The 14,213-nt window shown below is 49.7% G+C and overlaps 1 protein-coding gene across 2 annotated transcripts in view; it reads left to right on the top strand.

Annotated features, from left to right (window-relative positions):
• Nucleotides 1-28: 28 nt before the first annotated feature.
• ABHD8 (abhydrolase domain containing 8) overlaps nucleotides 29-14,213 on the top strand; it is a 30,585-nt gene continuing 16,400 nt past the window's right edge. Inside the window, exon 1 of one of the 2 annotated variants that reach the window (XM_081895727.1) lies at nucleotides 29-198. The gene's annotated coding sequence lies outside the window, so the exon portion shown is untranslated. Of the gene's footprint in view, nucleotides 199-13,051; nucleotides 13,428-14,213 lie in introns of those variants that run through there. The other variant, XM_081895728.1, reaches the window with a different exon arrangement.

The following is a 14,213-nucleotide window of genomic DNA, read 5'->3' as shown; positions in this document are numbered from 1 at the left end:
TCATCTGGGGGGGGGGGGTGTCAGCTGGACAGAATCACAGCAGCAGAAAGTGGGTTGGTTTGGGGTGGGGTAAGGGGAAGATTGTATGCGGTTCCTAGACCTATTGAGCCTGCTCCTTCCTTCCTTCTTCCTTCCTTCCTTCTCTTAACCATCTTTTGCCATCTCGCGGAGCCTGACTGGTCCTTGCGGATAAATGAGGTGAGGATGCTCTGATCTCTATATGCGTTTATATTTTTTGCACCAGTCCTTTGAGGAATGCGTTTCCAGGGAAGGGAAATGGAGGCGCGGGGAGGTGGTAATAGGGAAGTCTGTGCAAAGAGGAATGGCCAAGGAGCCTGGGGAAAAAGCAGCCGAAGAGATCAGCCAGGATTTGCAAAGCTTTAAGGAGCTTTGCAGGCGAGCCACGGGTCCTTGAAAGCATAGCAGCAACAACAAGGGTTTGTTTGCATGTCGGTTCGGTGGCACCGGAGGCACCGGGAAGGTTGTCCTCTGCGGGTTGCGCGCGGTTCTTGCTAAAAATAAGAATAATTAGCTGCGTTGCCATTTCAGCAGGAGGTTGCTGCAGCTGGCCAGGGAGACATTAAGGGGGGAGGGAATTACCACCCCCCCAAGCTTCCAACGCATGCATTGGAAAGGGCAATATCCAAGCAAGGTCAGGATGCGTGCAGGAGGGCCTGGGATGGACGCTGGTCTCTGTCTCTTGTGTGTTTTTGCAAAGTCAGACCCTTGTGCATCTTGGCTGCACTGACTGGCAGCCGCCCTCCGGGGCTTCAGGCAGAGGATCTGCCATATACAAACCCACTGATCCATCTATTTCAGTACAGTCTACACAGGCTGTCAGCAGTGGCTGTCTAGGATTTCAGACGGGGGTCGTCCCCGCCCCCCAAGATTGGATCTGAAACCCACTTCATGCAAAGCTGATGCCCTACCCCAGAGCTCTGCCCTTCCCTTAAAAACAGATCAAGATTCTAGTCCTCATGGACTGAATTAAACAGAAAGCGGCCTTCTACTGTTCCATCTAAGCTCATCACTGTCCACACTGACCGGCAGTGTCCCGTTGGGGTCTCTGGCTCTACCTGGATATGCTAAAGTTAAAGGTAAAGGGAGCCCTGACCATTAGGTCCAGTCGTGGCCGACTCTGGGGTTGCGGCGCTCATCTCACTTTATTGGCCAAGGGAGCCGGCGTACAGCTTCCGTTTCATGTGGCCAGCATGACTAAGCCGCTTCTGGCGAACCAGAGCAGCGCACGGAAATGCTGTTCACCTTCCCGCCGGAGTGGTACCTATTTATCTACTTGCACTTTGATGTGCTTTCGAACTGCTAGGTTGGCAGGAGCAGGGACTGAGCAATGGGAGCTCACCCCGTCGCGGGGATTCGAACTGCCGACCTTCTGATCGGCAAGTCCTAGGCTCTGTGGTTTAACCCACAGCGCCACCCGCGTCCCGCCTGGATGTGCTACTAGAGATTTAACCTGTTCTGTGATCTCTCTCCCCCAATTCAAAGAGGCTTCCTATCACCTGAGATGCTCCCATCCAGCTTTGCAGTTCTGTGATTCTGCAAAATGGGCACAGCAAAGGCTTTGCGGGGAAGTGTGGCTTTGGCACGGCGCAGCCCCCCAAGAGGAATAGTGTCTTTGGCAGCCGTGTTGCAGCCCCCTCCTCCCAAAAGGCCCCAGACAAACCCAGATTTCTATGTTTAAAAGCAGTACATAAATATTGCAGCCAGGGTGATGTGGATTCTGTGCCGACATTTGTGAAACCACAATAATTGGCCTTGAGAAGAGAAATCACACCCTGGAGAATTTTAACTCTGTTTTCCTTACCCTCCCCCACTTTTTTTTAAATACCAAACACCCCAAGTTTCTAGACCTCAAGGCAGCCAGTACGCTTGAAGTCACATAGTGCTGGCATTGGTGGGTGGGAACAGGAGAACTCACAAATGAGTGGAGCTCCAGTGCCATAATTCATGGAGGCTGGCAGAAATGGAATAAGTTGTATGTATTTTGCAAGTACAAAAAATGCTTAGAGTGGGCATCGTTCAGAGATATTGTTGTGGGGTTCAGATTATAGTGAGTAGGGTTGGAATCCGATGCAATACAGAGTGCAAGGGAGCCCAATGGGAGACCTGTCAGTATTTAGGGCTGAACATGTACTTTTTTTGGACGGGCCATATCTTGAAGTTTTATAGTTGATAAATTATGTTTATTTTCCGTGTTTGCACCTGTCTTGCAGGACTCCTATTTATGGGTGAGGGATGAAAAATGGGAAAAATTTGCTGAACTTGGTCTCACTCTGTGCCCCAGTCACCCACCCCCTTTTCCAGAGGACTTTGGATCAAACTAGGTGTAACAGCAGAGCCTAGGACTTGCCGATCAGAAGGTCGGCGGTTCGAACCCCTGCGACGAGGTGAGCTCCCGTTGCTCGGTCCCTGCTCCTGCCAACCTAGCAGTTTGAAACCACGTCAAACTGCAAGTAGATAAATAGGTACCGCTCCGGCAGGAAGGTAAACGGCATTTCCATGCGCTGCTCTGGTTCGCCAGAAGCGGCTTAGTCATGCTGGCCACATGACCTGGAAGCTGGACGCCGGCTCCCTCGGCCAGTAAAGTGAGATGAGCGCCGCAACCCCAGAGTCGGCCACGACTGGACCTAATGTAACAGCAGCAGGCTTAACGTGCCAGAGTTTGCTAAAACTATATGAACTTGTTTGGGTTGAAAGCAGTGTTAGAAACTCAGGTAAACAAACAAACAAACAAACAAACAAACAAACAAACAAACAAACAAACAAACAAGGCCCCTTAAGGCTTAAACCAAGGTTGCAATTGCCAAAACACAATGCCTAGTGCCCTTTTTGAGCATGATGGCTCTAAAGTCTTATTTTCCAAATGATGGACTGACTGTGATGGATTCTCAGTTCAACATCTGGCTAGTTCAGAGGACAACCTTGGGCCAGGTTAAGAACTTTGAGAACTTAAAGGAGAAAAGTGACTTGATCCAAAGACAGTCCGCATATTGTTGTTGTTGTTGAGTCGTGTCCGCCTCTTCATGACCCCCTGGACCAGAGCACGCCAGGCACTCCTGTCTTCCACTGCCTCCCGCAGTTTGGGCAAACTCATGCTGGTAGCTTCGAGAACACTGTCCCACCATCTCGTCCTCTGTTGTCCCCTTCTCCTTGCGCCCTCCATCTTTCCCAGCATCAGGGTCTTTTCCAGGGAGTCTTCTCTTCTCATGAGGTGGCCAAAGTCTTGGAGCCTCAGCTTCAGGATCTGTCCTTCCAGTGAGCACTCAGGACTGATTTCCTTAAGAATGGAGAGGTTTGATCTTCTTGCAGTCCATGGGACTCTTGCATATCTATCGGCCTGTTCCAACCTCTTTTTCGTAATGGTGACTCAGTCCATAGGAATATTCTTCCCAACTCTGAGCAAGGCAGTGGGGGAACTAAAGACAAGTGACAACAATTCACTATAACGTCATTCACTGCTCCTGCTCAGGCTGCACAGAAAAAGTATTTTGGTTGCTGAAATTCATTCCGATTGTGCAGGTAAAATATATTGGAGAGAATTCTACAGGAGGGGGTGTTGGTGTTTGAGAACAGTCCAGATCCAGGGATCCCTATATGGGGGAGATGTCAGGCGCCATTGTGGCACCCAGGCAACTTCACTTGGCAGATAGAAAGGTAAAGAGACCCCTGACCGTTAGGTCCAGTTGTGTCCAGCTCTAGGGTTGTGGTGCTCATCTCACTTTATTGGCCAAGAGAGCCAGCGTACAGCTTCTGGGTCATGTGGCCAGCATGACTAAGTCACTTCTGGTGAACCAGAGCAGCGCACGGAAACGCCGTTTACCTTCCTGCCGGAGCGGTACCTATTTATCTACTTGCACTTTAAGGTGCTTTCGAACTGCTAGGTTAGCAGGAGCAGGGACCGAGCAACGGGTGCGCACCCTGTCGCGGGGATTCGAACAGCTGACCTTCTGATCGGCAAGCCCTAGGCTCTGTGGTTTAACCCACAGCGCCACCTGCGTCTTTTGGCAGAGAGTCAGGTGCAAAATGTGCCTGGTGGCTGGCTAATTTTGAACACTGGTTGAAAGTCCTGTTTGAGGACTTCCCTTAGGGCAACGATTCTCAACCTGTGGGTCCCCAGACGTTGTTGGACTACAACTCCCATCATCCCTGAGCTCTGGCCTTGGGATGATGGGAGTTGTAGTCCAACAACTTCTGGGGACCCACAGGTTGAGAACTGCTGCCTTAGGAGCATCTGCTTGACTGCTGAGGGGACAGGCCGCTGGACCATGGGGCCACCCAGCTGCTCTTCTTATGGAACCTCCATGTCCACAGGCAGTCTATCTTGATTCCTAGGTTCTTAGGGGCATTTGGCCACTGTGGGAACAGGATACTACTAGATGGGCCCCCTTTGGCCTGTTCCAGCCAACCCCTTGAGACGGAGGAGAATCTCCAGCTGGGACATAATCTTGATTGGTGGGGGCGGTATTGTGGCCCCCTTAATATCTGCCCCCTGCTTCGTGGTGAGTTGGCAGAGCTGATGCCATCTGGCTTCTGTCAATACGCCTCCATTGCCTTAGGGTACAAGGCGTTTACCAGTGGGTTTACCTTCCCACTGCCAACAGGAGCAGGGTAGGAATGTTGTCACCCCCTCCTTCAGATACAGACGTCATCCCAGCGATGTGGGCGGTGCTCCGAGCCACGTTGTTGTGCATTGTGCTTCACACCCTTGCTTTCAAGGCCTGGGAGAAGGGTCAAGCAAAGGAGCCCTTTGCACATGCTCATTGGGCAGGAGTGCGCTGGTGTTTTGGAAACCAAGCTTCCAGCTGAAGGTGACAGCAGAGGCTTATCGGGGGTAGCCCCGAACGAGCATATAAAATTCCTTGTACATTCTGTGCAGACTTTGGGCTAGAGGTAAAGGTAAAGGTTTGTTGTTTAGTCGTTTAGTCGTGTCCGCCTCTTCGTGACCCGCTGGACCAGAGCACGCCAGGCACTCCTGTCTTCCACTGCCTCCCACAATTTGGTCAAACTCATGCTGGTAGCTTTGAGAACACTGTCCAGCCATCTCGTCCTCTGTCGTCCCCTTCTCCTTGTGCCCTCCATCTTTCCCAACATCAGGGTCTTTTCCAGGTAGTCTTCTCTTCTCATGAGGTGGCCAAAATCTTGGAGCCTCAGCTTCAGGATCTGTCCTTCCAGTGAGCACTCAGGGATGATTTCCTTCAGAATGGAAGGTTTGATCTTCTTGCAGTCCATGGGACTCTCAAGAGTCTCCTCCAGCACCATAATTCAAAAGCATCCATTCTTTGGCGATCAGCCTTCTTTATGGTCAACTCTCACTTCCATACATCACTACTGAGAAAACCATAATTTTAACTATATGTACCCCTGACCATTAGGTCCAGTTGTGGCCAACTCTGGGGTTGCAGCGCTCATCTCGCTTTACTGGCCGAGGGAGCCGGCGTGCAGCTTCCGGGTCATGTGGCCAGCATGACTAAGCCAGAGCAGCACATGGAAACGCCGTTTACCTTCCCGCCAGAGTGGTACCTATTTATCTACTTACACTTTGATGTGCTTTCAAACTGCTAGGTTGGCAGGAGCAGGGACTGAGCAACGGGAGCTCACCCCGTCGCAGGGATTCGAACTGCCGACCTTCTGATCGGCAAGTCCTAGGCTCTGTGGGCGCAATTCCCCCTCCAATCCCATTTCTTTAGGGACATGGGATGCTGCCTTACACAGAGTCAGACCCTTCATTGGCCCACTAAGCTCAGTATTGTCTGCACTGGCCGGCAGCTGCCCTCCAGAGTTTCCATGCAGGGCGCCTCCTCCTGGTCTCATCTGGAGAAGCCAGGGATTGAACTATGGGATTTTGTGCACGCAAAGCAGATGTGCTGTCTGTCTGCACTTTTCCCTCTTGGGAATGTGGACTGGAGGAATGTGTGAGTGTGTTTTATGCTGAAACGGCAGAGCGATGCAGTTAGATAATGATAGACGCTGAGTTTCAAAGCCTTGCAGACTTCCCTCCCCCCCCGCCTTTAAATGGCAAGGGACATTTGTGGGAATCACAGCTGCATCGAATTGGTGAGGACACCCTCCCATCGGAAGTCAAGGGGAAAAGAAACTGTACAACCTGCAGAAGACATATGAAGGCAGCCCTATATAGGGAGGTTTTTAATGTACAGTACAATGTTTTGTTTTATTTTTTGTATATGCTGACTGCCACTCAGAGTGGCTGGGGCAACCAAGTCAGATGGCCGGGGAATTATAGATAGATAAATGGGATGCAGGTGGCACTGTGGGTTAAACCACAGAGCCTAGGGCTTGTCGATCAGAAGGTCGGCGGTTCGAATCCCCGTGACGGGGTGAGCTCCCGTTGCTCAGTCCCTGCTCCTGCCAACCTAGCAGTTTGAAAGCACATCAAAGTGCAAGTAGATAAATAGGTACCACTCCGGTGGAAAGGTAAACAGTGTTTCTGTGCGCTGCTCTGGTTCGCCAGAAGTGGCTTAGTCCTGCTGGCCACATGACCCGGAAGCTGTACACCGGCTCCCTCGGCCAATAAACAGACAGACAGATAGACAGACAGACAGAGAGACAGACAGATATAAATAAATATAATTTCTGCATTGTAGGGGGTTGGACTTGATGACCCTTGGGGTCCCTTCCGACTCTACAGTTCTGTGATTCTATGATTCTACTCAAGGTAGACCCATTGCAATGATTATTATTACATTTTCTACGTTGCCCTTTATCAGTAGATCTCGGGGCGCTTTGCAACATAAAATTACAATTAAAAAAGCACCACAAACTGCATAATAAAAATAAGAACCAACCCCCCCATAAAGTCCCCTCCCACAACAAATATAAAAGGACATCGGATGCCAAGCGTCCCAAGGCCTGGCTGGAAAGGAATGTTTTTGCCTGGCGCCTAAAGGTGTACAGTGGTACCTCTGGTTACGAACTTAATTTGTTCCGGAGGTCCGTTCTTAAGCTGAAACTATTCGTAACCAGAGGTAAAGGTAAAGATAAGGGACCCCTGACCATTAGGTCCAGTCGTGGCCGACTCTGGGGTTGCGGCGCTCATCTCGCTTTACTGGCCGAGGGAGCCAGTGTGCAGCTTCCGGGTCATGTGGCCAGCATGACTAAGCCACTTCTGGCGAACCAGAGCAGCGCAAGGAAACGCCGTTTACCTTCCCGCCAGAGTGGTACCTATTTATCTACTTGCACTTTGTCGTGCTTTCGAACTGCTAGGTTGGCAGGAGCAGGGACCGAGCAATGGGAGCTCACCCCGTCGCGGGGATTCGAACCGCCGACCTTCTGTTTGGCAAGTCCTAGGCTCTGTGGTTTAACCCACAACGCCACCCGCATGCAGAGGTACCACTGTATAATGAAGGCACCAGCCAAACCTCCACGGGGAGAGCATCCCACAGACAGGGAGTTGTAAGTTGGTCATAGCCCATGAGAACAGCCTGAAGCACCTAGATCAGGCCACAGGCATGGGTGTGTGGGAGTCATGGAATCACAGAATTGTAGATTTGAGAGGATCCCTGAGGATCATCCAGCTAGTTCTTATGCTTTTCCATATAAAGCTAATTTAATTGAAGGCACTGCCCTAGAGCCTTAATCCATCTAGCTCAGTTTTGTCTACACTGGGAGCAGCTCTCCAGGATTTCAGACTTGGGGGGTGGGATATCTCTCAGCCCTACCTGGAGATTCCCCCTGGGGACTGAGCTGCAAGAAAGGAGAGCACAACTGAAGAAGGGTCATCCTGGATCGGGCCCATCTCGTCCAACGTCCTTACAGTGGCCACAGTGCTAGAAATTAGCCAGGCGCCAGGAGCATTTTGCCCGTAACATTGGAGAGATGCTGCTGCTGCTGCCAGTCAGTGTTTACATTATTGAGGTAGATGGCACAGCATCAGGCAAGCATCTCGTGCTGCTATCCACCGGTGAGTGGGTGTGGTTTTCTCGTGTAAGGAAAGATTCCTAAAAGGAGGGATACGCATCTACTGAATAAATAAAGATATATCAAAACCGACGTACCAAGACAGCCCTGTTTTGTTGGAGGGGTTCCTGCTTCTTTTGCTGAGTGGGGCCCTGGACACCTGCCCAAAAATCTTCCCCTGCCATATGCACACAGCAGCTGTTTATATCGTCCTCTTTCTCTCCCTTTCCTTCCCTCCCTCTCTTATTCTCTCCATCTCCAGTCTGTGGAATGCAAGGGGAGGCAGGGCTCTGCGGTGGGGCAAGAGCAATGCACATAGCAAAATATCGGCCGGGGTGGAGGTGGGTGAGGGGGTGGGTGCACATAGCTGGCGTGATTTTTAAACAAAGGAGGGAAGAAAACACTCTCCCCTCCTGCGGTTTTCCAGATAGTGGCATTCAGAAGCCTTTCTGCCTCCGAGTCCGACTGTGGAGACACAGAGGCAGACCATTGCATTAGGGGATGTCCTGAAGTAGAGGACCTTACGCATTATATCTTGCGTTGCCCCTTATTACAGTCATACCTCTGGTTACAGCCGCTTCAGGTTGCGTTTTTTCGGGTTACGCCAACTCTGGGGTTGTGGCGCTCATCTCGCTTTACTGGTCGAGGGAGCCGGCGTACAGCTTCCAGGTCATGTGGCCAGCATGACTGAGCCGCTTCTGGCGAACCAGAGCAGCGCACGGAAACGCCGTTTACCTTCCCGCTGGAGCGGTACCTATTTATCTACTTGCACTTTGACGTGCTTTTGAACTGCTAGGTGGGCAGGAGCAGGGACTGAGCAAGGGGAGCTCACCTCGTCGTGGGGATTCGAACTGCCGACCTTCTGATCGGCAAGCCCTAGGCTCTGTGGTTTAACCCACAGCGCCACCCGCGTCCCCAGAGACTACCTTACACTGCGTTTAAAACCAAAATCGCATTTGGATAGAAACTGTTTCTCAGGTGGCTAGTCCTAGTCTTTACAACCCTGGACCTTCTTCCAGAAGGCAGAAGGTGAAAGAGATCATTTCCGGGGTGCGCACTATCCTGCGCTATCTCTGCAGCTTTCTTATGGCACCTGGAAGCGTAGATTTGATCCAAGGTGGGAAGAGTGCACCCAATTATTCTCTCCGCAGTCTTTACAAGCCTGGACAGCATTGTTTTCCTGTGTGTGTGTTGCACACTAGTTACAAGTCTCATTCCTCTCTCGATATGGGTGGTGTGGGCCTTTTTTGTGTGGGGGGGGTTGCTTTTGTCATTTGGGTGCTTGGCAGTGTGTGAGTTTCTCAGGGTGGAAATACCCAGGGGGGTTCCAAAGTGGGTGGTAACACCCCGTGGGGGGCCGTTTGTCTAGGTGGGGTGCTAAAAAGTAAGGTGGCAGCAGGGGAGGGGGCGTTCGTTGGAGGTGCAAAGGACTGTGTGAAAAGCTGGCATCACTGGATCAATTTCATCAATTTTGTTGAATTAATTAAACTTAAGCTTCAGTTGGATTTTGAGTAAGTGGGCAACTAATTGTCACTGCTTTGAATGTTACTGTTTCTATGGTTCTGTATGTATGCTTTAGTTGATATGATGATAATGATGATGGTAATAATAATAATAATAATAATAATAATAATAATAATTTATTTATACCCTGCCCATCTGGCTGGGTTTCCCTAGCCACTCTGGCTGGCTTCCAACTGAATATTAAAAACAATACAGCATCAGACATTAAAAACTTCCCTAAACAGGAAGTTGTCTTTTAAAAGTAAAATATTTGTTTATTGCCTTGGCATCTGGTGGGAGGGTGTTCCACAGGACAGGCGCCACCACCAAGAAGGCCCTCTGCCTGGTTCCCTGTAGCTTTGCTTCTCTCAGCGAGATTTCTGCATTGCAGACAGCTGGACTAGAGGACCCCCAGGGCCGCTCCCAACACTAGAAGCCGATGATTATTTTTCTTGGTGGGTCGTGCAAACTGCTATAACAACAACAACAACAACAACAATTTATTATTTATACCCTGCCCATCTGGCTGGGTTTCCCTGGCCGCTCTGGGCAGCTTCCAACAAAATATTAAAATACAATAGTCTATCAAACATTGAAGTGTTTTAACTTTATTGTTAGCTGCCCTGAGCCCGGTTTTTGAACCGGGAAGAGCGGGGTATAAATAAAAAATTATTATTATTATTATTATTATTATAGTCTGAATATTTTTTTTATTGGGCATGGGGCTCTGGGGATGAGTTTGTGGTACCAAGGTGGCAGGGCCCCCCCAAAAAGTTTGGGCATCAGAGATATGAGCTGTCTCATCCCTCACTCAACAAACAAAATCCCTCTCTGTCCCTTTGTGGGTGCCTTTTTCCGCCTTCCCTTCTCAACCACCAACTCTCTCTCTCTCTCTTCTTTCCAAGCCGAAGTCCCGTTATATAAAATCCAGGCACGCTCAGCTTGAATTAGGTCAAGAGGAACTCTGCACGCCCCTCCTCACTTCTGTTCTCCTTGTAAAGATTCAAGCGATGGGGAAGGGATGCGAGCTTTTGGAGGGTCTGTGTGTGTTTGTGTGTCCCTTGTTGCCCATAATTTGAATGCATCCCTCTTGGAAGAAGAGCTTGCCCCTGGCTGTAAGGGGAGAGCCCAGCTTCCTTTCCCAGAAGGATTACTCCCTTGGCCTTTTCCTAAAAGCTTTTAATCCTGCCTCTTTCTCTCTTTCTTTTAATTTGAAGGTGCAATTTTGCAAGCAGGAAACATAAAAGGCTTTTCAGGCAATTCATTAGGTTCCACCCACTGTTTGTCGTATTCAGAGTTCCGGCTTAAGCTCAAAGATTATCTTCAGTTTGCATAATAATAATAATAATAATAATAATAATAATAATAATAATAATAATTTATTTCTATCCCGCCCTCCCCAGCCGAAGCCGGGCTCAGAGCGGCTAACAACAACAACAACAATTATTATTAATATTCATTTTGTTTCTACACCTCATTATATTTTTAAGATAGGGAAAGGCTCTGCGGCAGAACAGCTGCTTTGCATGCAGAAGGTTCGGTCTCCCCTGGCATTTCAGAAATACCCTTGTTTTGAAACACTGCTGCTGCTGCCAGTTCGTGTGGACAGCACTGACCTAGAAGGCTGCTTCCTATTTAAACGGGTCTTTGCTTTGCTTTTAAAGGGCAGGGCCGCAGCTCAGTTGAAGAGTGTCCGCTTTGCATGCCAAAGGCCCCACGTCCCCTCTCCCGAAGGCATCTCTAGGTAGAACGGGGAGAGCAGCTGCCAGTCAGTGTGGACAATACAAAGCTAGATGGAGCCCTAACCTGGAGAGAAAACAGCAAATACCTGATGAAGAGAGCACAGCAGAGGTTATATTTTCTGAGAATCCTCTGGAAAAAACAATCTCTCAAAGGACCTGAGAGATCAAAATGCTTGATGGCATTTTACCATTGTACTGTGGAGAGTGTATTGACTTATGGTCTGTGTGTGTGGTTTGGGAGCTGCACCGTCAGGGAAAAAACAATGCTCTCCAAGGTTGTAAAGACTGTGGAGAGAATACAGTGGTACCTCGGGTTACATACACTTAGCGTTACAGACTCCGTTATCCCAGAAATAGTGCTTCAGGTTAAGAACTTTGCTTCAGGATGAGAACAGAAATCGTGCTCCGGCGGTGCGGCAGCAGCAGGAGGCCCCATTAGCTAAAGTGGTGCTTCAGGTTAAGAACAGTTTCAGATTAAGTACGGACCTCCGGAACGAATTAAGTATTTAACCCAAGGTTCCACTGTAATTGGGCGCACTCTTCCCACCTTGGATCAAATCTACGCTTCCAGTTGCCATAAGAAAGCTGCAGAGATAGCGCAGGATAGTGCGCACCCCAGAAATGATCTCTTTCAGCTTCTGCCTTCTGGAAGAAGGTACAGGGTTATAAAGGCTAGGACTAGCCGCCTGAGAAACAGTTTCTACCCAAATGCAGTGTAAGGCGTCTCTATGTGAGTATACTGTATTTAAAAATGGGGTATCACAGTTTTTAGGGGGCTAACCAGGCTGGGATAGCTGGGATAGCAGGCTTTTATGTCGATTTTTCAATTTCGTTGTTCTGTATGGGACAATGACAATAAAGACTATTGTATCGTATGGCCTGACTCAGTGTAAAGCAACATACCTGCGTTGTACAGAAAGAGCTAGATACAGTATATGGGTAAATGGAAGTAGAACCTGGAGGCAGCTGTTTTGAAGGAGGGCACGTTCATCGGCGTATGGAGGCTTCCAGTGTTAGAAATTAGCTGGGTGTCATGCACATTTTGCAACTGGTGTGGGTCCCTGCAGAGATTCCTGGATGCCAGGTGGGCGACTGGTATCTCCACTTGGCTCTCCCCTCCAGCTTCCTTAAGTAGGTCAGCAGAAGACCTCGTTTATTTCATTTATCTCCCATCTTTTTCTCCCAGGAGTCCATGGTCCACCCCCCTCCTCACTTAATCCCACAACGATCCTGTGAGGTGGGCCAAGAGACTGTGACTGTGACTCCAAGGTCGCCCAGTGAGCTTCAGGACTGAGTGGGGACTTGAACTCTGATCTCCCAGGTCCTCATCTGACACTCTAACCACTACACCACCCTGCCTTCCTAGAGCCCTCCTGCTATGGGGGAGCTCTATAAATTAAGTAGGTAAATCAGTGGGGGGAAAGCCAAATGTCCCTGAGAAAAGGATCTGAAATATTTTCCTGGAAGTGTGAATTTGCTTTATTCTGGAATGTTTTATTTGATGTTTTTATGTGTTGAAAACCGCATTGAAGCTTTTTCTTTAAAATAGAAATGAAACGAAAAATAATGATGATAATAACAAATTGCATCGTAAAAAAAAAAGAGGCGCCTAGACATCTTAACCTAGATTTAAGGTGCCAATTGGCGATGAGATTATATATCTCAGTTTCTAACGCTTGGAGACTCCCCCAATTTCTGCCTGGGATTTTTCCTCCTCCAAACTCGGACTCCACTTTGCATAAGAATGTTCCGGAACCTGTTTGGAACCTCGGAACTGCCTGCGCATGTGAGCGCCGCCAAGTTCCAAGGTATTGTCTGGGACAGAGGGACCCCTCAGAATTAGTCGCATTTGAAAGAGGGGGGAGAGAGAGAAAAGGAGAGCGGAGAGGTTTGCAGCCTCGGCTTTTGACAAAGCCTCTTTTGGAACAGATTTGGAATAAGTTCCCCTCCTCTGCGCCATGCCTGCAATTTGGCCACCGCCACCGCTTCCCCTGCCGAGGAAACGGGTACTTTCCATTGGGAAAAGAGCCATTCATGGCCAGTTTCCTAGGAGACCACAGAACGCACCTCAGAGATGGCCACATCCTGCACCTGCAGCTGAGAACTGAGAGCAGAAGGTAGTCTTCGTCAGCGGCGTAGAACCCCAAGAAATAGACACAGGCTCCTAACCCTAAAAAACCCCCAAACCCTTCACCTCTCTTGTGGTGTAATGTTAGGCTGCGGAACTCCCTCCCACCAACCTAGGTAAAGGTAAAGGGACCCCTGACCGTTAGGTCCAGTTGTGACCGACTCTGGGGTTGTGGTGCTCATCTCGCTTTACTGGCCAAGGGAGCCGGCGTACAGCTTCTGGGTCATGTGGCCAGCAGGACTAAGCCGCTTCTGGCGAACCAGAGCAGCGCACGGAAACGCCATTTACCTTCCCACCGGAGCGGTACCTATTTATCTACTTGCACTTTGAGGTGCTTTTGAACTGCTAGGTTGGCAGGAGCAGGGACCGAGCAACAGAAGCTCACCCCGTCATGGGGATTCGAACCGCCGACCTTCTGATCGGCAAGTCCTAGGCATAGTAAAGGTAAAGTAAAGTGACCCCTGACCATTAGGTCCAGTTGTGGCCGACTCTGGGGTTGCGGTGCTCATCTTGCTTTACTGGCCGAGGGAGCCAGCGTACAGCTTCCGGGTCATGTAGCCAGCATGACTAAGCCACTTCAGGCAAAACCAGAGCAGCGCATGGAAACACTGTTTACCTTCCCGCCAGAGTGGTACCTATTTATCTACTTGCAGTTTGATGTGTTTTCGAACTGCTAGGTTGGCAGGAGCAGGGACCGAACAACGGGAGTTTACCCTGTTGCAGGGATTCGAACCTCCGACCTTCTGATCGGCAAGCCCTAGGCTCTGTGGTTTAACCCACAGCGCCACCCACGTCCCTCCCACCAACCTAAAAGAGGATTCACACAAGAGGAGGCAATCAGTGATTACTAGCCAGGATGGAAACCACAGGAGAATGTTGCTCTTGTGCCCGGACCCGGCTTGTGGGTT

The sequence above is a fragment of the Podarcis melisellensis genome, assembly GCF_964234715.1.
Source record: "Podarcis melisellensis genome assembly, chromosome: 18".
Classification (NCBI taxonomy): domain Eukaryota; kingdom Metazoa; phylum Chordata; class Lepidosauria; order Squamata; family Lacertidae; genus Podarcis; species Podarcis melisellensis.
Note: the sequence above shows the minus strand (reverse complement) of the source record. Positions and strands in the feature narration are given on the sequence as shown.